The sequence below is a fragment of the Engystomops pustulosus genome, chromosome 2 (genome assembly GCF_040894005.1).
Source record: "Engystomops pustulosus chromosome 2, aEngPut4.maternal, whole genome shotgun sequence".
NCBI classification, from domain to species: domain Eukaryota; kingdom Metazoa; phylum Chordata; class Amphibia; order Anura; family Leptodactylidae; genus Engystomops; species Engystomops pustulosus.
The window spans coordinates 248,426,954-248,450,085 of NC_092412.1; the positions used below are offsets into that span (position 1 = coordinate 248,426,954).

Sequence of the window (23,132 nt, forward strand, 5' to 3'; positions counted from 1 at the left end):
ATATCCATGAAGGACAGACGGAGGCCAAAGTATCTAAAGTATATCTCCAGCTTTGGATCTGATAGACCACGACACTATTTACTTTGTATGGACGCTCCACGTGGAGATGTGATAGAAGTTGTTGTCCCAGGTTTTTGCTCAGAGCTCTGCTAATTCCCAGCTTTGAGCTCTGATCTCAAAGTTAACATTGGATGATTATTATCATGACGCTTGAGCAACGAGGTCAGACATGGCTGGATCCGGCTTAACCTGAATCGATATACTACTTTCACAGGAAGAGACAACGAGACGGCTGGAACATGTTATCTACAAGGCTTATTACGTCCTCAGGCTTCCCTGGGAGAGTACATAGAGTTGAGGGACTATATCCTCGACATATGCCACCAGTCCACCCCTCATATTCACACTATTTCCAATCTTGCTAAGTCTCCCCTACCATCTTCTTTGTGTCTGTTGATGTGACCTCAGGCTTGGTGACCAATCTTGTGGTTTATTGTCTCTTAGTGTAGAGACTAAGCTCTGTGTAGATTTACATCACCAATCATCTTCTCCTCTCCATGGGTATACACAGCAGATGTAAGGTTTGGAAATGGTGCATATAGTTACTCTATTTTTTCGCTTTTTCTGTAAGGAATGTCCAGGTGGAAGCTACTGTAGATGTGGCCTTCAAAAAGTCATCAACTAGGGTTCCTGAATCAATAATGACCAAGGATAGTTGGATCTGGAACATCTCAAATTTTTGTAAAGAAGGGACCCATCTGACTAGATGCATAGGGACCCATCTGACTAGATGCGTGGGGACCCATCTGACGAGATGCGTGGGGACCCATCTGACGAGATGCGTGGGGACCCATCTGACGAGATGCGTGGGGACCCATCTGACGAGATGCGTGGGGACCCATCTGACGAGATGCGTGGGGACCCATCTGACGAGATGCGTGGGGACCCATCTGACGAGATGCGTGGGGACCCATCTGACGAGATGCGTGGGGACCCATCTGACGAGATGCGTGGGGACCCATCTGACGAGATGCTGTACATAAGATGTGATGGGCCTATATCTAAGGAATGACTGGGGCTACCACAGTTCTTCAAGGCTGTGATCAACACTCTGCTTTAGATATGCCCAATGATTTATTAAGAGCTACGGAATATGATGTTAGATTATTATTATTATTATTATTATTATTATTATTATTATTATGTCCTTATATTTGAATCAAAGATGGTTTTGTCCAGCATGATATACCTCCAGAGCCCCGATGGTATTGTGCTACCTCTGTTGTGTCCCATGTGTTGGTTGAGCATGGCCCGCCTAACGCTCCATGACCAACGTTAGATGAATATTGTCCATATACCCTGTCTTTGGTAGGTAAGAATCCCCATCTAGGGTATATGGTGGTATCCTGACTCTCCTCTAATGGGTAAGATGTTTTATCTTTTTGTACTCCAGAGGAGAGTGTTTACTCGTATAAGAAGTATATGGCCTTAAAGATGGTGTCCACATCTCTATATCACCCTATAACCTAAAGGGAATTTCCACTTTTACAATCACGAGATCACGTTGTATAGTATAAAGCTTAAAGTGGTTTACAAGATTATTAAAAAAGGGGATTTTTTTTTTGTTTCAGTAATGGCGCCACATTTGTCCAGAGGATATGTCTGGTATTGCAGCTGAGCTCCAGTCACTCCTGCAGTTTGCAGTCATATTCTGCAGTCTACACTTCCCAAACTTTACATTTCGGAATCCTAAAATTCCAATACTAAGAATATGTCAGAGGACTGCCCTAATATAGAAGTATAGTTTCACCAAAGGTGAGGTGTCCCCAGAAGGTGGGTGCCCTCCTATGGTCTTGCAAGTGTTAGTAATAACTCTCTGCACCAGGTGATATATAGATGTAGCAGAAGTCAGTGTCAAATTATGAAGTCGTTCTCTTACATAACTCATCACAATGTTGAGAATTTGGGTGGAACTGTAGCAAGGGTGGATTAAGACCACCAAGGGCTCTGGGGTGTATGAATATTATGGCCCCTACAAGTCTGGAATCACTTCCTACATCTGGTACTAGAATCAGCTTCTTGGGGAATGGAGGATGTGACCCTTCTGTCTGCTTTCAATCTCTGGTTTCAGTACCTTTGGTGGACCTTCAAAGGTCCTAAAATGTATTAAATTTGGTGCATGGCTTGGGTGGTCATGGGTTCCCTAGAAGACTTGGGTCCCGGACTACTGCCCATATTCACTACTAATCTGTAGGTACACATGGCCTGATGTAGGTCTGACCTCTGGGCCCCCCTGGACATAGTACCTGTCTGTACGCGTGACCCTTATACAAGACCCATAAAAGCTGTGCAGCCATCCCAAGCATCATTATGGCCGTTAGACCCTTCAGGCTACATTGACATTGACGTGTGCCCACCGTACCGTACCCCCGCCCCTCTCCATAGAAAAGCACAGCGCACGGCGCCGTATTCCGGTGAAAGGTAGGACATGTCGTATCTTTCTACGGGCTACAGAACGGCAGGGTGCCGCACGTGTGTCCCCCATCCGTTGGTGTGAATGTAGCCTTAGACCAGGTACAATGTATAACTCCCTGCATCTGATCTTTCCAGAGTGTTCCTCTAAATAACACATTGCTACATCTGTGTCCCTTATTATGCAGCTCATGAAGCCACTGACAGCTCATACTATTCTCCCTGTTTATAGCAATCAAAAGAGGTCAAAGTTTAATCCAACTTTCTCTTTATTGAGACGATTTTCTCAAGTGTTGACACAACAGGCTCCATGAACTCTGCTTACTGCTAACATAGAAAAAGTTACTCCGCAGGAAGTACAAATATCCAGAATTACTGTGACCACAACCCGACTCCCGAGGACAAGTCTCCTGCACTAGTGGGACCTGGAAAACAGATGCCACCCAGCTTTCTATGGCCCAGAATGGTAAATGAGCAAGAATGACCCCATAAATACATAGCAGCCCCCACTATACATCTAGGTGTCCAGTAGTCATAGACAGATCCTGGTGCTGAGTTTTCTGACCTTTCTTTGTAAGTGGGAGGCTTAAAGGGATTGTCCAGTAAAATAAAATCACATTTAAAAGGGCAAATCTTAAAGGAGCACTAAAATAATTGTCACTGAGGCTTAACAATTTCAGCATATTTTGGCTTTTTCTTGCTGAAAAATGAGTTTGTGAACCCCCTTCCACAAAGGTTTTTTTTGGTATTGGGCTTAAGAAAAAAATTCCAATGGGGAGTCAGATTCCCAAGAACGTCAGGTTTATGGACACCCCCAGGCGGGTGCGCCTCCTTCCTGACACCCCCAGGCGGGTGCGCCTCCTTCCTGACACCCCCAGGCGGGTGCGCCTCCTTCCTGACACCCCCAGGCGGGTGCGCCTCCTTCCTGACACCCCCAGGCGGGTGCGCCTCCTTCCTGACACCCCCAGGCGGGTGCGCCTCCTATCCCAGTGCATTCCAAACAAAAATGGGGCTTCAGAAACTTACGATTCAAAAACATAAAGTTTGTTATCTATTTATATCAAATGCATTGTGGGATATATATATATTTTTTTTTAGATATTGATTTTGTTGGTGCGATGATGACTCTGGAAAGCAGCCAAACTATTTGTGCAATGTTCTGCGGTTTATCTTGAGCCCAAAAGTCAGAGAGAAAACATTTTTCGAGGTGACTCCACCCTTGATACCTGTTGTTACTGTATCCTTGATTTACCTCTTCAGTGTCTACCAGGAAGCATCCACCAGATGTAGTCACAGCCCCGCCCCCTCCTTCTGGCCACCACAATCACTGATTTATATTCTTCAACTCCATTCTCTTCTGTGTTCAATAATTCTATTATAATATTATTAAGGAGTTGCCCAACAAGGAAATGTATATAACCTACTGAGAAAGGGCTATAATAACAGGCACCTCCTCTAATCCCCCTCTGCTGCTCCCCTGTTCATTCACTTGGTCTCTACTTCCTGTTCCTGCCTTGACACACAGGAAGTGCCTACACAACCAATCACTGATGAGTATTTGGTTATATTATGTCTTTAGCCCAACCTCCTGGACTACACCTGACACACGGGACCAATTCTATATCTTCCTATATGTCTATTGATCTCACAATGACTTATCTATTGATCTATTTCACATTTGTCTAATATACAGTATATTTTTCTTTTTGATCTCTTATCTATTTTATTTTACATATTTATATCTATCAATTTATCTTAGATATAACGCCGACAGATAGAAATATCTCTGAAATCCATCCCATTAGTCACGGCTGCTTTCTGCTCGGCCAGCACTAATAGTAAACGCGCTGCGTTCATGGGTAATTTATTAATATAGAGCCAGTCTTTATGTTATGTAACTCACGTTGCTCGGAGAGAAGAGGATTAGCTTGTTTGAAGGGGAAGAGATTTGTAGTGTAGAAAGATATACTCCATGGATAAATCGCCTTTGATTCCATGAAACGCTTTGACATCATGCGAAAACTCCATTCTCTGTGTAATGGTTGGGCTATGTAACTGCAGCGCTGCTTCCATTTAAAGGAAATCTACCACCAGGATGAAGGCCTGTAAACCAAGCACACTTACATGCCAATTTGTGTCCCCTCTGGCAGTATCCACTCCTACTTTAGATCCTTATTCCCTTGTTTTTCCAAAAAAGCTTTACAAATTATGCAAATGAGAGTGAGGGGCTCCAGGCTGACTTAACAGCTGTTAAGCCCGGAGCACTTTAGGCTTATTTGCATAATTTATAAAGACTGTTCTTGTAAAAACGAGGGCATAAGAAGCTAAAATAAGAACGGATCCTGTCTGAGGGGGCACACACCAACATGTAAGTGCGCTTGGTTTACAGTCCTTCATCCTGGTGGTAGATTTCCTTTAAGCTGCAGTAACACATCTTGACCTTTGCATACAGAGTGGAACTCAACTCCCCATTGTGTTTTGATTTTTAGCTGAGCTGTGGTCTTTGGTGTCGGATCCCACCCATTTAGCATTGATGGCCTATACATTTAATGCAGAGAACAGGTTTAGCTTGCTGTGACTTGTAGTTCTCCTGCAGTTCCCTGGTCCAGATAACTCGGAGGTTGTGACCACTGGAATAAAGCTGCTTCCCCTGACAAAGTGCTATTTCCTGAAGCTTTTTCAGCCGCCGCGTCGATGACCAGACTGTGTTCATTGGACCCGGGGACGGGCGACTTCTTTTGAAGTAGTAGATTTTTGTGATTGAGCTCGGCCAATACAAGCATATTCTGTATTGTTGACACAGACGCGTGAACCGCATACTACGCACAGCTCCGGCTTCTCATTCTTACTTTTCTCTTCATGACCATTAAGATCTTCCTGCCTTGGGTTTTCTTTTATATTTCGGTATTTGCTGCTGCCCCACCCTGAAAAAATGATTATTAGAACCAAATGTGTCCCTGACTCCTCTCTCATAACTACTATCTGTTATATACTGAGTTACCGGAGGGGCGGGGCATTGGGATTGTGTCATGCTCCGCCCATTAGACTCTTCGACTCTTCTCAATGTACCAGTTTTGCCCGGACTGTGTCTAAGTTTGCGAACTACAGGAGCCTCAAAGATATCAATGTAAGGATCCCCCACCCCTAGGATCTTGTGGACCACATTAAAGGGTCCACAAAAGGGTCATCAACCCTTTCAGGAGTAGACCCAAAAAGTGTGGTGTCTTCAGTTGGACCTACTGGGGTTCAGTTTTGGGTTACTGACTGGGTTATCTGGTACTCTGGGGGAGGGAGCAGTTCGACACTGACCCCACCTTAAACATCAGACTGATGAATTGGCCCAGGAGAGATGTCCCATCATAACTTTTTGTATGTTAGTAGCAGCAGGACTGTATAAAATGGATTTATATTCCGAGATTGTGCACTAAGGGCGTTTCCTCACACTGCTGTGCTCTAAACTCTGAGCACAATCTTTTCTGTGGGGCTGCTGTAATATTCTTCCAAAGATCTAATACATTCTTTGCTCAATGCAGAGAGCTCAGAGCACAGCAGTGTGAGTCCAAGCCCTTTAAGAAGCTTCAATGTTAGAATATAAATGCAATTTTCACAGTCCTGCTGCTACTAACAACATCCACAAACGTCTGATTACAAATCTCTCTAATGTCAATATCTGACACTGCCTGCACAGAAAACAGCAGTGTGAGGACATACCCACATTGTACTTGGTGAAGCTATAATCTTGGAATATGAATCCATTTTTCAAAGTCCTACAAACAACATACACAAAGGCATGAAAAAATATACTCAGAAAAAAACTCTTGGAAAGTTTACAGACTCCATGGAGACAGGGACTCGATCCCAGTGACTAAACTACTGTACTGCCCATGTTTGGCTGGCGGAGGATGAGTCAGTGACATCTCGGTGTAAGGTGACATTCCCTTTTAGTGACATACGTCTCTGTTGTTATGTTCATTTTATCCGTTTATCAGGAGCAATAAAGTTCTATCCGAAATCCAAAGTCCTAGAATAGCGGCTGTAGGGCATGACACCAGGTCCAGCGCATATTCACTAGTAAATTCATTAATATGCAGTAATTGCCATATGAAAAGTTCACCCTGGAGGACGGGGAACCAGAGGAACCAGTCAGGTGGGTGCAGGCGCGCGTTGTGAATAGCTGGGGAAAAAACACGTTTTCTGAGCACAAAGAAGAGACGACTTAAGTAGATTTACTACAATGAGATTTGCATTCTGCTGCTCGACACCTGAAACTAGATAATTTGTTTGGGGAACAGAGACCATAGCAAACCTTAAAAAAACGGCTCCTTCTACTAGGGGGTGGGACATCATGCCGTATCCTACCGGTGGGTGGGTCATCATGCCGTATCCTACCGGTGGGTGGGACACCATGCCGTATCCTACCGGTGGGTGGGTCACCATGCCGTATCCTACCGGTGGGTGGGTCACCATGCCGTATCCTACCGGTGGGTGGGTCACCATGCCGTATCCTACCGGTGGGTGGGACACCATGCCGTATCCTACCGGTGGGTGGGACATCATGCCTCACAGGTAACTTTGAGATTTTGGGCCATTTTGTTTATTTTAAGCTGGAACTGGTCACCCCAGACTCCGAGGGCATGTGGACTCTTGTCTCCCTGAAAAGCATCTACCATAGTGCACTGACAGTAAGTGTTTAAGTTTCCTGCAGAGCCCCAACAGGGATATAAAATACTACACTGTTTCCATTCCTATCATTTTCTATCTGAGCAATGTCAGGCAGGGCAGGTCCTCCAAACCGAAAAATACTCTTTGTGGTCACTTTCACTCCCCTCTGTTTATTCTCGCAGAGGGTGTGTGGTGATGGACTAGTAAAACTCTACTCCTTTAAGCCAGAAATTGAAATCTTTTTGGATCACACCTTATATAGAATCCTACATGAAATATCTAGGTTGTCCTCACATTATCTACAGTCTGTTTTCTACAAGAGGAGGTCAGAGATCTGAAATCAAAAGGGCCATCAAAAAGTGACCAAAAGTCTCTGACTTGTGGCTTTCGAGTTTTAGGAGACCACTAGCCTTCAGGTTGGAGACCATAGGTCTACTCCATGATGAGATAAGTGAGGCATATAAAGTGTGCAGGGGGCGCCAGATTAATCAATACTAGAACCGGTCTTCAAGAATCTGGTGCCCCCTGCACTGATCTGGGAGTGGGCACCATTATTATTATTATTATTATTATTATTATTATTATTGTTTTTTTGTGCACTCTGTTTATGCTGCAGAATTGTGCCGCAAACTCGGACTAAGCAGTAACAGCCCCTTTAAGTTCACAATTTTCTGTCTTGTCAGACACAAAGCATCCGAGAGACAAAACTGGCACAGGCGCTTTATAAATATATGTACAAGCAGTTTACACGTTCTTTCCATCGCAAAGTCATAGAGAAAACTGGCGCAATATGGACATGGGGTCGGCATTGGAAATGAAACGCTAAAGTAGTGAATGAAACATTCGTGTGGTCACAATAAAGATCAAGAGGCGGAAATGATTCCTGGGAGCAGGTCCATATCCTCTTTTTTTAGTAATAAATGGCATTTTGCTTTTGTAAAATTTCATTCTTTGGCCGGAAACGTCCAATTCAGTTCCACAATTTGGCATCTTCAAGAATCCATCAATTTCAGGAATGTGGCAATTTTTTAAAAATATTTTAAAACACATCTATTAAAATTTCTAAACCTGTACATTATTTCTAGGCTGGAATTTGCTAGGTGGAAACATCCCGTCTTTCTGGATAACTGAGATGGACAACCTCCTGAACTAACGGAAAGATCTGCCCACTTATAATGGAACAATCTGAGATGTCTTCCCTAAGACTTTTTGCTTCACCTCTTTTGGGCCCAAATGGTCCTGTCCTACCCCAATTAAAAGCTTACACTTTGCCAGGGCTTGGCAAAATGGACAATTGCCCAGGACCCCCATCACCAAGAGCCACTGGATTTTCCCTGGAGGAGAGCAGGGATCCCTTGTGGTTTGGAGCTTGGAGTTTTCTCTCTGCTGCACCTACCGGTAAATAAGCAGAGAGAAACCTCCGGTGATTAGCAGCTGCCTCTCTACTCTCCCTGTCTTCCCGGCTCCTCTTGAACAGGGAGTACCTGAGTGATGGACCGGCTGAAGGGAGATGTTGAGGCTAAATGTCTGAGCAGTGCTCTCCATAGAAAAGTCCTATAAAGTCCTTGCCATATATTTATGTGCAGTGAGACAACGTGTGACCGCACAGACTAATGTGGCCACAAATTGTGCGCCGATATCCGTTCACGTGTAGGGGGCCTTAAATAGTACAAAATGGGCTGCGGGAAACTCTAGAAACACTTAGGGAAAGAAATGCAGATCCAGCTCATGTGGATCTTGTGAAGTAATATTCTTTATCTGCGCTTAGGTGACATCCAGGTGTACACCAATAAAAAGTCTATGTGTTTGGAGCTGTTCACCCGCTCTTATTTTTTAATAAAAAAAAGCCAGTTTTATTATAAAAAACACTTTGGCAATGTGCACACTATTCTCTATGGGGATATGGGGGAACCCAAAAAAAGGGCTCCTTATTACAGCTTCCCTTTAAGCCAACATACGTGATGTTATCACTTCCAGTCCAGCATGAAGTTCTGGAGACTGGCGATCCATCATTGGAACCTCCAGAACGCTCAAGGGTTGGTGAGGATATGGTTTTTTTTGGCCCTGTTTTTTTTATATGTTGGACATCCACAAAGGTTGTAAAACTGAAACCTTCCGATAATTTTATTATGCACCTGGTATAATCAGCTACAGTTTCCGGAGTTGTGAAGTGAATAAAACTCCAGTCTATACTGCGGCGATGATTGCCGGTTGTGTATCATCACGTGTGCAGCCAAGACACTAGAAAGTTACAACATGTGCAGCTTCTATATAAAAGTCACTGCAGCCACGTGACCATATGCAATATCCCCTAGAAGTAACATTTTAATAATCCTGAACCGCACTCACCTCCCCTGGTTATACTGGGAAGAGAATCCGGTTTTCCAAGCATGGGTTATAGAGGTTGTTTAGCTGATGTCTGCCAAGAAGATGTGCCAAGGCATCCCCACGCCCTGCAGACCGAGCCAACTACTTGTACACTGCACTCCCTCTACTATCTCATCATCTCCTATACATAACCAGATTGTCACATGGTCCTTATTACTATAGGGTTAGGGCATCCTCCACAGGCGTCCCAGGACCTCCTTTTATTTTAGAAAAATAAGGGAAAATGACATATCCGATACCACAGCAAGTAATGTGTGTGAGGGAGGCCTCACTTTCAGACCTTATTCACACGGTCACATGATCACCCGAACTGGAGACCATGCGAGCACAGGGCTGGTTGGAGAAGGGAGGATATGTGAGTCTCTTAACCTCATCTCCACTCCATTGAAAGATGAGCGGCCACCTGCCTCAATCACGGTGTGGTAAGGCCACATGTGCTCGCCACACTGTGATCGGATGCCATAGATTTATATTGTGGTCATGATTTGGCCGCAATTTGTGCATCCACATCACGGTTACAATTATGGAAGGGAATAGGGACCTTAGGCTATGTCCAGAACAGGACCAACCATCTTCAGAGCTACCATACTGGATCAAGGGCAAGTTTTTCCAATGGAAAGGTGGAAATGTAGCAGATGAAGGAAGAAGATCAGATCAATTGCAGTAATATCATTGGAAAAACTTGAACTTTATCTGTTAAGGTTTCAAGATGGCGGCCATGATCACATAACGCGATGTAGTTGTAGGAGCCATGGGCAAACAAACAGTCAAGGTGAGTTGCCTCCACAAGGGTCCCATCCACCCACTTCATGCCCCTTCTAGACGTTGCATTTGATTATACATGTGACCCATTGGCTCCTACTATCTTGAACTAGTAATACCTCACCTTATGTACAAGTTTACTTTCTAACTTCCATGCAGAACCGCCATGTAATAATTACCCGCATATGCAAAGCGCTGTGTCCGGCAGTTGTTTCTCCGTCTCGCTGGCTATTAATTGGTGACCTTTAGCATCTGATGCCCGGACAGCCTTGTCCGTAATGTTAATTAATGATGCGATGCAGTAAAACTTCTACCAGGTGTTTGGTACATATTATATAAGAGTTTTGATAGGTCTCGCTTTACTTGGGGTCTTGAATAACCACGTCCAAGGCGAAGGAGCTTGTTGGCGCGTTAGTGTCTGGCTTTCAGCTCCCACGGCACATGCTCCACCAGCCGTCCCTTTGCTATACCCAAACATATAGTTGAACCTCCTTGGAGTTGGACATCATATTGTATTATTGTATATCACAGTGGTGGCGAACCTATGGCACGGGTGCCAGAGGCGGCACTCCGAGCCCTTTCTGTGGGCACTCGGGCCACCACCCCAGCAGGACCTTCTGCTGGCCCCACTATTCTCTGAGTACAGAGGGACACTGGAAAGAAGCTAAAATGATGCAAATTTTCCATCTTGTCCTCAGGAGGCTAATATGATCGAACGTTGTTGAGGAACAGGGAGCAATAAGTTACTGCTTTAATTTTTGGTTGGCACCTTGCAATAAAAAAGGGGGTTTTGGGTTGCCGTTTGGGCACTCGGCCGCTAAAAGGTTCGCCATCACTGGTATATCATATTGCACCAAATATTGTTTTAAGATCCTCCATATAGGACAACTGCTCTACTTCTACAGTAGTAACTAACGTAGCCAGTCAGTCCAAGTCAACCTGCAAATGGGTGCGCAGCAATTGTAGGTCCTGTAGTTTGGTTTAATTTTAATATTGGTTTGATATGAGAGATCAAATGTGACATACAAGCGGTAATATTGTATCACAGATTGCTATCATTGATGCCTTATATATAGCTCTGAATCCGCTAATGTTAGAGACTGCTATGTTAGGACCAGTACATTAAAAGATTACTAAGAGCAGCGCCACATATAGTATAGTGGCTGTTCTTGGTATTTCAGCTCTTCTCCATTCACTGAGCTGAACACAGACCATGGGACTAAATGATGATACTAGTCTGCAAACAACTAATCGGAGGGATACTGAATGTCTCCTCCCAACCCATCTAAGGATAGGTAGTCAAATAAATCACAGAATATACCTTTAATAAAAGGTGGGGGTTAACTTACTAGGAAAAAAGCTTCTTGCATGTATATTTGCCATTAATTTAGGGGGTTTTCCAAAAATCCTGAGAGCGAAGAGGCCAAAGTGCTAACCCAGAACTGCAATGGGTCCATTTCCTAGAAAAATGGATATATGTCTTTACCTTAAAAGATCAGGATATCCCTTTGAAAACCTCGTTAGAGCAATCTGAGATTCAAGATCCCGATCCATTAGCCAGTGCAAAGCCTCTATAAAAGCGTGTCTCCTGCGCTGGAGGACCATAGAGTCTCTACATTCCATTGACTTAAATGGATACTGTGCAGTTCCTCATTTCACCTGTGGTGGCACTGCAGGGAAATTGAACAATTTTTCTCCCAAATTACTCAACTGTTTGTAAGAGATTTAGTTGTTCCACCATAGGGATCAACTTCTTTATGGAACGTAGATCTTATTAGCGTAGGGGAAATACTCTATTGGGGGAGTTGACTATGATTATAGTAAAGACTTGAAGAAAGAGTTGGGTTGGTCCATCAAAGTATCAGTTTGTCCTCTGTTAGCTCAAGCTCAGCCCCATCACCCCGTTCAGAGCCAATCACTGAAGGTTTATCATGCAATGTAAGAAGCCATTAGGTGGACCCTTACATCTTGTAGGCCGGAGCCTGGCGATGGTGGTGACTACTTGGGTGACCTTTTCGCTAATGATCTTGTAGATGTAGTAAGACAGGAGCCATTTTGTTATTTATATGTTAGCACATGTACAACCCATAAAAAGCAATATCCCCAGGGCCAAGCGGCACGCCAGAGCGGTTTTATGGTCACTTAACGTCCCCTCCGTTTTGCATAGATCCTTGTCGAGTCCCTCAAGGTCAGTCATTGGGTTTGTTTGCTCGCCGGCGTGTTAACATTTAAACAGGGATGAGGGATGTTGAGCAACATCGGCCGTGTTATTGTTACCTGACGATTACATTGGCGGCTCCTACACGGTAACCCTCAATGTTACATTAACTCCTCTAATTGGCCTGTCCCTGCATACTCTGCCCGTCACATCCTGCCAAGGTCTAAGAATCATTAGCCAAAACCTCCAAGAAGACAAAAGCGTATTAACCCAAGAGTACATTAATTTCCCTAATCTCCACGTTTATGTAACAAAGTATTGATTTACTGTTTCGTTTGGACAAACTTGAATAGTTGTCATTGAAATAGGGGAGGGGGGGGGCATGTAATTTTTCTTAATGAAATGGAAAAGAAAGAAAGTTGTAAAAAATGTTGTATTATGTAAAAATATATATTTATGTAAAATAACGCCTGAATGCCTAATTATTCGCAAAACCTTTAGAAATTACTTTAGAATACTAAAAATGTATCATAATGAAGCAATATTCTAATAAAATATATATTAGAAACCATTTAATACATACAAAAACTGAAAAATACAATAAAATATTCCAGATAAAATTCCTACTGTATTTTTCAGACTATAAGGCGCACCGGATTATAAGGCGCACCATCAATAAATGCCTGCTAAAACATCTAGGTTCATATATAAGGTGCACCTGATTATAAGGCGCACCTGATTATAAGGATGAATGACCAGCAGGTGGCAGACCTGTGCACCGTTCATGGCAGCTGTTGTCTGTAGGTACGGTTCATATATAAGGCGCACCTGATTATAAGGATGAATGACCAGCAGGTGGCAGACCTGTGTACAGTTCAAGGCAGCTGTTGTCTGTAAGTACGGTTCATATATAAGATGCACCAGATTATAAGGCGCTCCTGATTATAAGGATGAATGACCAGCAGGTGGCACCGTTCATGGCTGCTGTTGTCTGTAGGTACGGTTCATATATAAGGCGCACTGGACTATAAGGCGCACCTTTGACATCAAAAAAGAGTCATACCGTTAGTTTGCACAGCAAAATCCCAGGGATTTCAATGGGAGTGTCCAGTGGGAAAAAAATAACTGAAAAACTCTATTCCGGGTAGAATCCAGGACATTTCGGTCTAAATCCATGTTGAAAAGCCCAACTCTGATTTGGATTTTGTTGGTCAATCGGGGTCAAAAGCCACTATGGGAGCATAACCATAAAAATAATTATCTTACATTATTCAAAGATAAATATTGATTGAGGATGAATTTTCGGATAAAAAGGATATCCCATAAATATTTGGTTTGTGTCCAACCTCTGGTAGTACGAGATTTTCCTTCCTAGGGTAGTAGTCTCTTCCTCAAGGGTGGATTTACCAATAACCCAACCCACCACTGAGGAGGGAACAATAGACTCCCTGCTCTGATATTTTGGGTGGGGTTTAGGAGAACACCCCCAAAAGTGCAGAATCCCCTCCCAAAGCAGAGAAATCACATGGGTGCTTCTTTCTCCATTAACCTAAATAAGTGTTACTGAAACAGACAAACTTGGGATGGGGTAGGGTCAAGAGACCGGCTTCTGGAGATACGTTTCAGTCCCAACTTCAGCTCCTCCTCCCCTCTCGCAGCATGCCGCCTCACACACAGGATATGTCATGAATATCTGAAATTTCCATAAAGCTTCTGTAATGTAAGCTGCAGGTTTTCTCCCTTTTGGTTTCTAAGAATGTACATGTCCCTGCACATTTGTTGTCTGGGTGTGATGTAAGAGCCGTGCAGGATGTCCCGAGGCCGTCTGATGTTTCTCCTGCTGCTGCTCCTCCTCCCCTCTCACAGAAAACTATGTTGTTGGGAATATAGGAATGTCCTGTCTCTTCCCTGGGTTTTGATAGCTACTTGGAGAAAACTTGCACACCTGGCCGAGGTGTCGAGCATTCATCAGGTAAAGACTCTAGGGCAAGTACAACCTGAGGCCCTCATGCAAATTTTCCACATTCCCATTAGCACCTTTCAGCATCTGCATAACCCACTGATGAAGGGCTATCATCCACCTTCATTGCCAGGGTCCTAAAAAATGTGGGCACGGGCCCAAAGATATCCCCCCACCATCGAAATCTGTATATATTTCTGAAACCGTATATCAAGAATAGACATTTTTTTAACAAGGCAGCTAAGATATACTGTAGCAGCTCAGCTCTATGCATGGTGGAAGCTTATATAAAGGCAGATTAGATACAGCAGCATCATAAATCTCAGTGCACAGAGTAAGGTTGAAGGATTTACAATGCTTAAATTATGATCAAAGAGATTATGATCAAAGAGCTTGTGGACCCAATTGAAACTTTATCCTCTTTTTCATTGCATTACAGCATTCATGTGTATAAGGTTCTTTGTCGGGAATGGTAGTCGTCTGCAAAATGAGCGTCCAACCTTTAGCTATGTATTGTGTATGGTGGGCTGCAGGCTATAGGTCAGGTGTAACATAGTCTGAAATCTTCTGGTGTCCCTACCCTTATCCCTTCCAGAATATCTTATCAAAGATTTCACTAACTTGTTTTTAAAGACCCAGAATCTTCAGTTACGAAACTTCGATAACATATCGGTGGCATGGAACCTCGTCATATCTATGCTCTATGGACCAACCTCCTTGGCTACATGTCTAGATCCATTTAACACAGATGAATATTCTATACATGTCATAATGTGCCTGTGACTACCTACCCAGGACTAAGTCCAGTGCCAGGATCGGCATGTGATGGGGACGTTACACTGTTATTATCCAGACATTTCCATCACACAGAACCTTCTGGCAGATGCATCTACTCGTTCTGAAGAGTTCAGACGTTCAGTTTGCTAAAGTGAACAGCTGGCGGAACAGGCGGGTTAAATGTCCTACAAATATTATTACAAGTGTGAAAAGACTAGAACTCTCTATCCCGGCGAAGCAGGTGGATACATGAAGCCGAGATATAGCCGTAGATTATAAGGTTATAATGGGAAGCACATGGACAGGATGAAAGTTCTCATCTACGTTGCGCCCACCTTCCGCTTTGACTGTACATGCACTTAGTGCCATATTAAGCTACTGACACACTGCCACACAAGCATCATATAATATTGCTCCAGAGCCAACCTCACGGTCTGTACAGTGCTCATATATACTGTAACACCGCCATCCAGAGCCATTGTAGTGCCGCCCCAGTCTGAGTCATGGTAAAATGGATTGACTCCAACTCAGACATATCATAAATTATGGCATTTCCTTTAAATGTCTGTTCTATTTCTGATCTAAGGTTTGAGGCCAGGGGTGAACAACATTAATCGGTCCAAGGGCCGTATTGTTATACTGCTCAACTTTAAGAGGCAGCATCAATAACCAGCGCCCAAAATGCCCCCTCTGAAATTATAAATACTACAGTACAGCACAAAATTGCCACTGAAATGAAATGGCCACAGCAGAGCCCCCCTTTAATGAAATGGCCACAGCAGAGCCCCCCTTTAATGAAATGGTCAAAACAGAGCCCCCCTTTAATGAAATGTCCACAAACCTTATAGTCACCTCCGGCTTCTTTTCCTCTTCCGTCCTGCAACACCATAATGTCGCGTGGCCGTGACACAGCCGAATCACTGTGTATGAGTGCAGGCAGGAAAAAGAGAAGAAAGAGCCGTGAGAAGGAGAGGCCGGAGGTGAGTATAGAATTTTTTAATTTTTTTTTTTTACCTGAAGCTATTTGGCGATATTCATATGGGAAGTTGAAGGCCCTGGGTGCCCGCCCATTCTGCCTATATGAAGATCCACAATTGGCCAGGAGCAGGAGAGGACCTGAGGGCAGTACAGTAAGTAATTACCACTTCTGGGTGCTCTCCTGCTCTTGTGGCCATTCTTCACTGTGTCCTTAACCCGACACGTACAGCCAGTGTCAGGACACAGAGCAGAACAGCAAGAGAGGACCTGGGAGCAGTGAGGACACAGAGCGGAGCGGCAGTAGAGGAGTCGGGAGTAGTGAGGTCACAGAGCAGAACAGCAAGAGAGGACCTGGGAGCAGTGAGGACACAGCGGAGCATCAGGAGATGAGCCGAGAGCAGTGAGGACCTAGAGCGAAGCGAGGGGAGAGCACCCTGGAGCAGGGAGGACACAGCAGAGTGGCGGGAGAGGACCCTGGAGCAGGAACGACCCAGAGCGGAGCGGCAGGAGAGGACCCTGGAGCAGGGAGGACCCAGAGCAGAGCGGCGGGAGAGGACCCTGGAGCAGGGAGGACACAGCAGAGCGGCGGGAGAGGACCGTGGAGAATAGAGGACACAGAGCGGAGTGGCAGGAGAGGATCTGTGGGCAGTGGGAACTTCTCAGCTGCACCCACCGCTACCCAGCCTTCTGCACCAGTGAATGCTTCCATCCGTTATATTACATCAGTTATGGAAACGCTCATTGAACGGTCAGCAGGGTGCAGACCACAACTATTGGCTTTACAGGAAGGATGTGACCTTTTGGGGAGGGTTGTGCATTTATCACTACTAGAGTGACCAGGAAAACAGGACTGTGGAGTCAGAGAATTTAAGCTGAAGTTAGGGGAAATTGAGGAGTCCAATTCGGAGTCGGAGTCAGAAGTTTGGCTCACTAACTCAATAACCCTGAATCCAACTGTTATTTAGCTTTGCTGGTAGTTGTAGTTCTGTGATAATGGTTGAAATGAATAGATGTACATGAGTAAGGCTTTCACGTCTAACATGTATGGCAGTGCCCCAGCAATTAATCTTTGGCAAATGTTGAAGAAAACAAGTGTTGGACATGTTGGTTTTCACTGTCTTACTGAAGATGCCACCAGTCCACAGCAGGGGTAGGACAGGAGCAGAACGAACAGGTGTCGGGGCCCATCCTGCCGGATCTTTTGGTAATTTGAATGATTGGTGTAGGGTGGAGGGGGTGGGAGGAATAGCTGACTACCAAAAACTAAGATTTATAGTCTATTTGAGGAAGCTCAGCTCATACTATAGGCAGGTTGTACTCCTAACATACCCAAATGCAATTGTTGCCCATAGATGAAGCTGGGGTCTCGCATACACAGTGGGAGGCGGCCATGTCTTTCTAATATTTTGCAATCCCTTTAAAATGGGTCACCCCCCCCCCCCCCATTATGTGTTGGGCTCAGGCAGTGATCTAGGACATCGAAGATATGTTCGCTATTTTTATTGTATCTTTGTTTTTTAGTTTTTGTACAAAATTGTACAGAGCCCTTAATGAAATACATAACCTTTAATTCGGGCTGATCTATACCAGCACATATCCTGCATTAATGGGAAAAGTCTTTCAACCAACTCCAAAAAAAAAATTGTGTTTTTTCTGTTCTTTTTTTTACATTTTACTCAAGGAATGAACTTGGCCCACCGGTGAACCATGCGTTGGAATTTGGGTGGGACATGGGAAAAATTAAGATTAACATTACTATATGTGAGAAAGAAACAGACTCTGGCTAACAAAAAAATTACTTAACTGTGTCATTACTTGCTTCTTTCCTTCTAGCAGTGTCCTATAATCTGTACTTTACTGTGGGTACAGAAAGTATTGAGACCCCTTTAAATTTTTCACTCTTTTTATTTTTTTTTTATTGCACAGAAAAAAAACAAATGTCAATATTTTTGCTAATTTACTAAACAAGAAAAACTAAAATATCACATGGAGATGAGTATCCGGCCCCCGGTGATGAGTATCCGGCCCCCGGTGATGAGTATCCGGCCCCCGGTGATGAGTATCCGGCCCCCGGTGATGAGTATCCGGCCCCCGGTGATGAGTATCCGGCCCCCGGTGATGAGTATCCGGCCCCCGGTGATGAGTATCCGGCCCCCGGTGATGAGTATCCGGCCCCTTTAGAGTAGAAGCAGCTTTGGAGCTGGTGCAGCCAGGAGTCTTCTTGGGAAGATGCTACAAGTTCCTCACCCCTGGATTTGGGGGTCCTCTGCCTCTTCCTTGCAGATCCTCTCCAGTTCCCTCAGGTTGGATGGTAAATGTTGGTGGAGATGCTCATTTGGATTTCGGTCCAGGCACTGGCCGGGCCAGTCAGGAATGGTCACAGAGATGTTCTGGAGCCTCTGCTGTGCTATTTTAGCTGTGTGCTTAGGGTCAGTGTCTTGTTGGAAGGTTCCGCCCAGTCTGAGGTCCAGAGCATCTGTAAGAGGTTCTCATCCAGGATATCTCTGTACTTAGCCACATTCGTCTTTCCTTCCATTACACCCAGTGGTCCTGCCCCCATAACCTGATGCTGCCCCCTATGTGTCACTGCTGGGATTGTATTTGGCAGGTGATGAGCGGCGCCTGGTTTTCTCCACCGCTTAGAATTAACACCTAAAAGTTCAATCTTCATCTAATCAGAGCAGAGAATCTTATTCCTCATAGTCTGGATCCTTCGTGTGTTTTGTACTCTGTATGCAGCTGTCATATGTCTTGTACTGAGGAGAGGCAAGACATGGAAACCTAGCAGCTGTAACTGGCTCCTCCCCCACCCATATTGGCTCCTCCCCCTCCCATAGACCTCTATGTAATCTGACACCTTAGTGAGCGGGGGGGATGAATAAACTCAATACTTGCCTTTGTCTCTGACATCATAGCGTGTGCGCTGCTAGCGTGCACAAACCTGTCACTGGAAGCAAGGACCTGCTCCTCAGAAAGGGGAGTGTTTGAGTTTCTTATGTGCCGGGCATGCAGGGGGCTGGCTATATACTGGGGGCTAACTGGCTATATACTGGAGGCAGGAGACTGGCTGACTATATACTGGGGGGCAAGAGGCTGGCTATATATTGAGGGACATGGGGAGGCTGGCTGACTATATACTGGGCGGCAGGGGGTTGGCTATATACTGGGGGAAGGGGCTGGCTGGCTATATACTGGAGGGCATGGGCTGACTGGCTATATACTGGGGGCAGGAGACTGGCTATATATTGAGGGACATGGGGAGGCTGGCTGGCTATATACTGGAGGGGATGGGCTGACTGGCTATATACTGGGTGGAGGCTATGACCAATGCATTTCCCACCCTAGGCTTATACCCAAGTCAATGGGGGTCATTTACTAAGGGCCCGATTCGCGTTTTCCCGACGTGTTACCCGAATATTTCCGATTTGCGCCGCTTGTACATGAATTGCCCCGGGTTTTTGGCGCACGCGATCGGATTGTGGCGCATCGGGGCCGGCATGCGCGCGACAGAAATCGGGGGGGTGTGGCCGAACGAAAACCCGACGTATTCGGAAAAACCGCCGCATTTAAAAACCGAAAATGTGTCGCTTGGGGAGCGCTCACCTTCACCTTCTATGGGATGGTGCATTCCGGGGCGTTAAGATTATTTTCGGCGCTGCAGCGCCACCTGGTGGACGGCGGAGGAACTACCATCTTAAATCCCAGCCGGACCCGAATCCTGTGCAGAGAACGCGCCGCTGGATCGCGAATGGGCCGGGTAAGTAAATGTGCCCCAATGGGTTTTTCCAGTTTTTTTTTTTTTTTTGTGGTAAAATTCTGCTAATGTTCGGGTCGGCTCATACTCGAGTATATATGTTAAGTTGAGAAGGAAGCAGTTTCCTCTGATAATATACATTAAGCAGTTTCTTGTAAGTAACGTTGGTTGAAATGTTAGTGACCATTTATGGTGATTATATTTGAATAATCCATATTGTCTATTAACCATATGTAGACGTAACGTGTACAACCTGGGCCTGCACCTGTCTACTACTCTAATAGTAAGAATGGTGCACCTGTATAACATCCGGGAATTCCCTATCTTTCCCAAGCAGAGAAGTGTTATCAGACATGAATGAGCAGAGATGTTAACATAACGTCTGCTATTATTTGCCTTTCATTTTCAATAATGTTTACACAAGAAGTGAACTGTGTTACGTAAAGTAGGGAAGTGGAATCCAACAGGTCCAATCATGTAGAACGTAAAAAGACAAAGAAACAAAAACAAAGTATACAAAAAAATGCAATTCCCTGGGACTCTTTGTATGCCCATTCAGCGTAGAGTTTATATACTGTATTAGGGATCGGTCAGCAGCTGTGACCATGTAGAAGCGGTGGCTTACATGGAGATCCCCGGAGAGAGAACCAGCAGTTGTCACCTAACCCTTGACCAACAGTAAATAGGACCAGTAAATGGCCACGTAGCCTGTGGCTTGTGGCCGGCCGCATGTAAAGGGAAGGAGAAATACTGCAGGCGAATAGATGAAAGAGGGAAGATAAAATGTATAGAAATCCCAAATAATAGAAAGAGGAAGAAGGCCAGACGTAACAAAACTATGAGGAATTGATCAAGTCAAACCTGTGAAGGGTTAATACTTGTGCTGTCCAATGGTCGGTAGATGGTGAATGTTGTTGTAAGTCCATGTGGTTATCCCTCCTCTTAATACAAGTAATGGGGGTTTTACACATTTGGTATGTGGACCTGGAATGTCTTGGGGTATGTTTTTGTTTTTGGTGGGGTTATTTGTGTTTCTTTTAATGGTCATATTTTAGTATCATCGTAGATAAGGTTTACTCAAGCATAAACTGGAGTTGGAAGAGAACATAAACGCACTTCATAGGAAGGGTCAGAGCCGGCTACACCTGCTGAGGAGGCTGAGGGCATGTGGGGTGCAGGGGGCACTTCTTAAGACCTTCTTCAACTCTGTAGTGGCATCGGCCATATTCTTTAGTGTAGTCTTTTGGGGAAGCAGCATCTCAGCGAGGGAGAGGAGCAAACTGGACAAACTGATTAGGAAAGCCAGTTCTGTCCTGGGGGGTCCTGGTGACACAGTGCAGGTGGTAGCTGAGAGGAGGACACTGTGTAAGTTGAAGTCTATTCTGGAGAATAGCTCCCATCCCATGCATGAGACTGTGGTGGCATTGGGGAGCACCTTCAGTGACCGACTGCTTCACCCCAAATGTGAAAGGGAGCGTTATCGTAAGTCATTCCTCCCCGCTGCCATCAGGCTGTTCAACAAACAAGGCCCAAACAGAAGTAACCTGCGCCCCCCACATAACCAGTCCATGCAGGTCCCGTCCACAGACTGAGTATCCGATCATTGTTTGCCTTACTTTTTTGTCTTCTTTTTAGCATTTTTTCTCTTGTTCGTTTATCTCTCTAATATTATTGTTCTGTTATTGTATGTACTGTACTCTCTCTGCTGCTGTAACATTGGGAATGTCCTCACTGTGGGACTAATAAAGGATTATCTTATCATGTCTCGTATAGACAAAGGTCCAATTTATAACCTTTAGTCAGGAAGAACTTTCTCCTAGTTTCCATAATGTAAGATTATTCCAAAAGAGACATCCAGGCATCGTGTCCATGATCATGATACGTCTTCCCTCCTGGATGTAGAGGACCGCCCCTTTGTCATGGTTACTCGTCTTAGTATAAGAAGATCATTAGAGAGATCTCTATATTCTTTCCACCTGTCCATCTTCAGTGTGAATTTCGGCCTCTATTTTGCTTTGAAATCCTTGTTTAAAATTTTCATATGGCAGCCCATGGACAATCCCTGACACCATTCATACAGTGCAGTATTTATCATAGGACACGTCAATCCTTGATCCATGATTTATCCACTCGCCTGATGAAGATTCCACTGAAAATAATCGATTGAATGCTATTGTTCTACTCTCTGTTTTGTACTTTGGATCCCACTATGGCCCTAAAATACAAAAGCAACATAATTACCTGGTCAATAAGAGACGCAATATTCCAATATACAAAGGTCATTTGAAGGGTAGAGAGAAAATAACCCTGATGTGATCCTCTATTGTATATTTGTTACTCCTGTAGAGATCTCGTGTTATTCTATCATATTTCCCTTTTTTGTGCAATCGGTAAGAATCATGGGTCCGTTGGACGATGTGTCAATGGATTTATATTCCTATGGCTTTAGTTAAGTTATGTATTGGGTATTGTGGTTGCTTTAAAACTCACAGCTAGTATCTAGTTTCATATATCCTTGTAATATATGTCGCCGGTTTACATTCCATAGGGTTGGGTGATGAAATGTATGTTCGTCTTTGATAATCTGGTTGATCTAGAGGTCATAATTCATGAATGTCTCCTGTAGCGCTCAGCAGTCAATATGCCCATATCTTGTGACATCCAGGCCCCCTACCCCTAAGAACCCGGAAGAGTCCTCCCAGAAGGTGTATCACCCAATTGTGGAGGACTTATTGGGGAAGGTCTGCCTGCGACCTGGAGAAGTTTCTTGCCTGATCTTGCCATTTTGTTGTAAGTGATAAAGCAGCAGATATTACTCCTTGGTTACTAGTGAGTGGGAACATCTGGCTCCACTTGGCTGAGAGTTTGTTTCTCAGGAAAAATATTCATTGAAATAAAAATATTAACTTTTAATGTCCTAGATGTGCATGATAAGCGCGTGTCACCAGCTCCGTTGCCATCTCTTCAGGTCTGCATTGATGGTTCACACAGAAGATGGTACCAAGGTTGTGGGCCAGCGTTGGTAATCTCTGATTTATACATTATGTACTTTGGAAGGTTTCTGATAGATGAACTCTGGGTTGCGGTTGGGTTCTGGCAGATTGTACGAAACATCTGCCGGAAAATTATCTTCTCAAAATCTATCTTCTGGCCAAAGATAATACAGCTGTCCATACAAATGGTGTAATGTGGAGCTTAGGTGATAACTGAATCCAGCGAGT

General features: G+C 44.5%; 1 protein-coding gene across 3 annotated transcripts in view; it reads left to right on the forward strand.

The window, feature by feature from the left end:
* The window catches only part of KCNJ15 (potassium inwardly rectifying channel subfamily J member 15), a 32,465-nt gene that overhangs the window by 2,674 nt on the left and 6,659 nt on the right, over positions 1 to 23,132 (forward strand). The window contains exon 1 of one of the 3 annotated variants that reach the window (XM_072138760.1): positions 6,531 to 6,619. The exons of 1 other annotated variant lie outside the window; for it this stretch is intronic. The gene's annotated coding sequence lies outside the window, so the exon portion shown is untranslated. Of the gene's footprint in view, positions 1 to 6,530; positions 6,620 to 20,619; positions 20,782 to 23,132 lie in introns of those variants that run through there. One more of the 3 variants, XM_072138759.1, reaches the window with a different exon arrangement.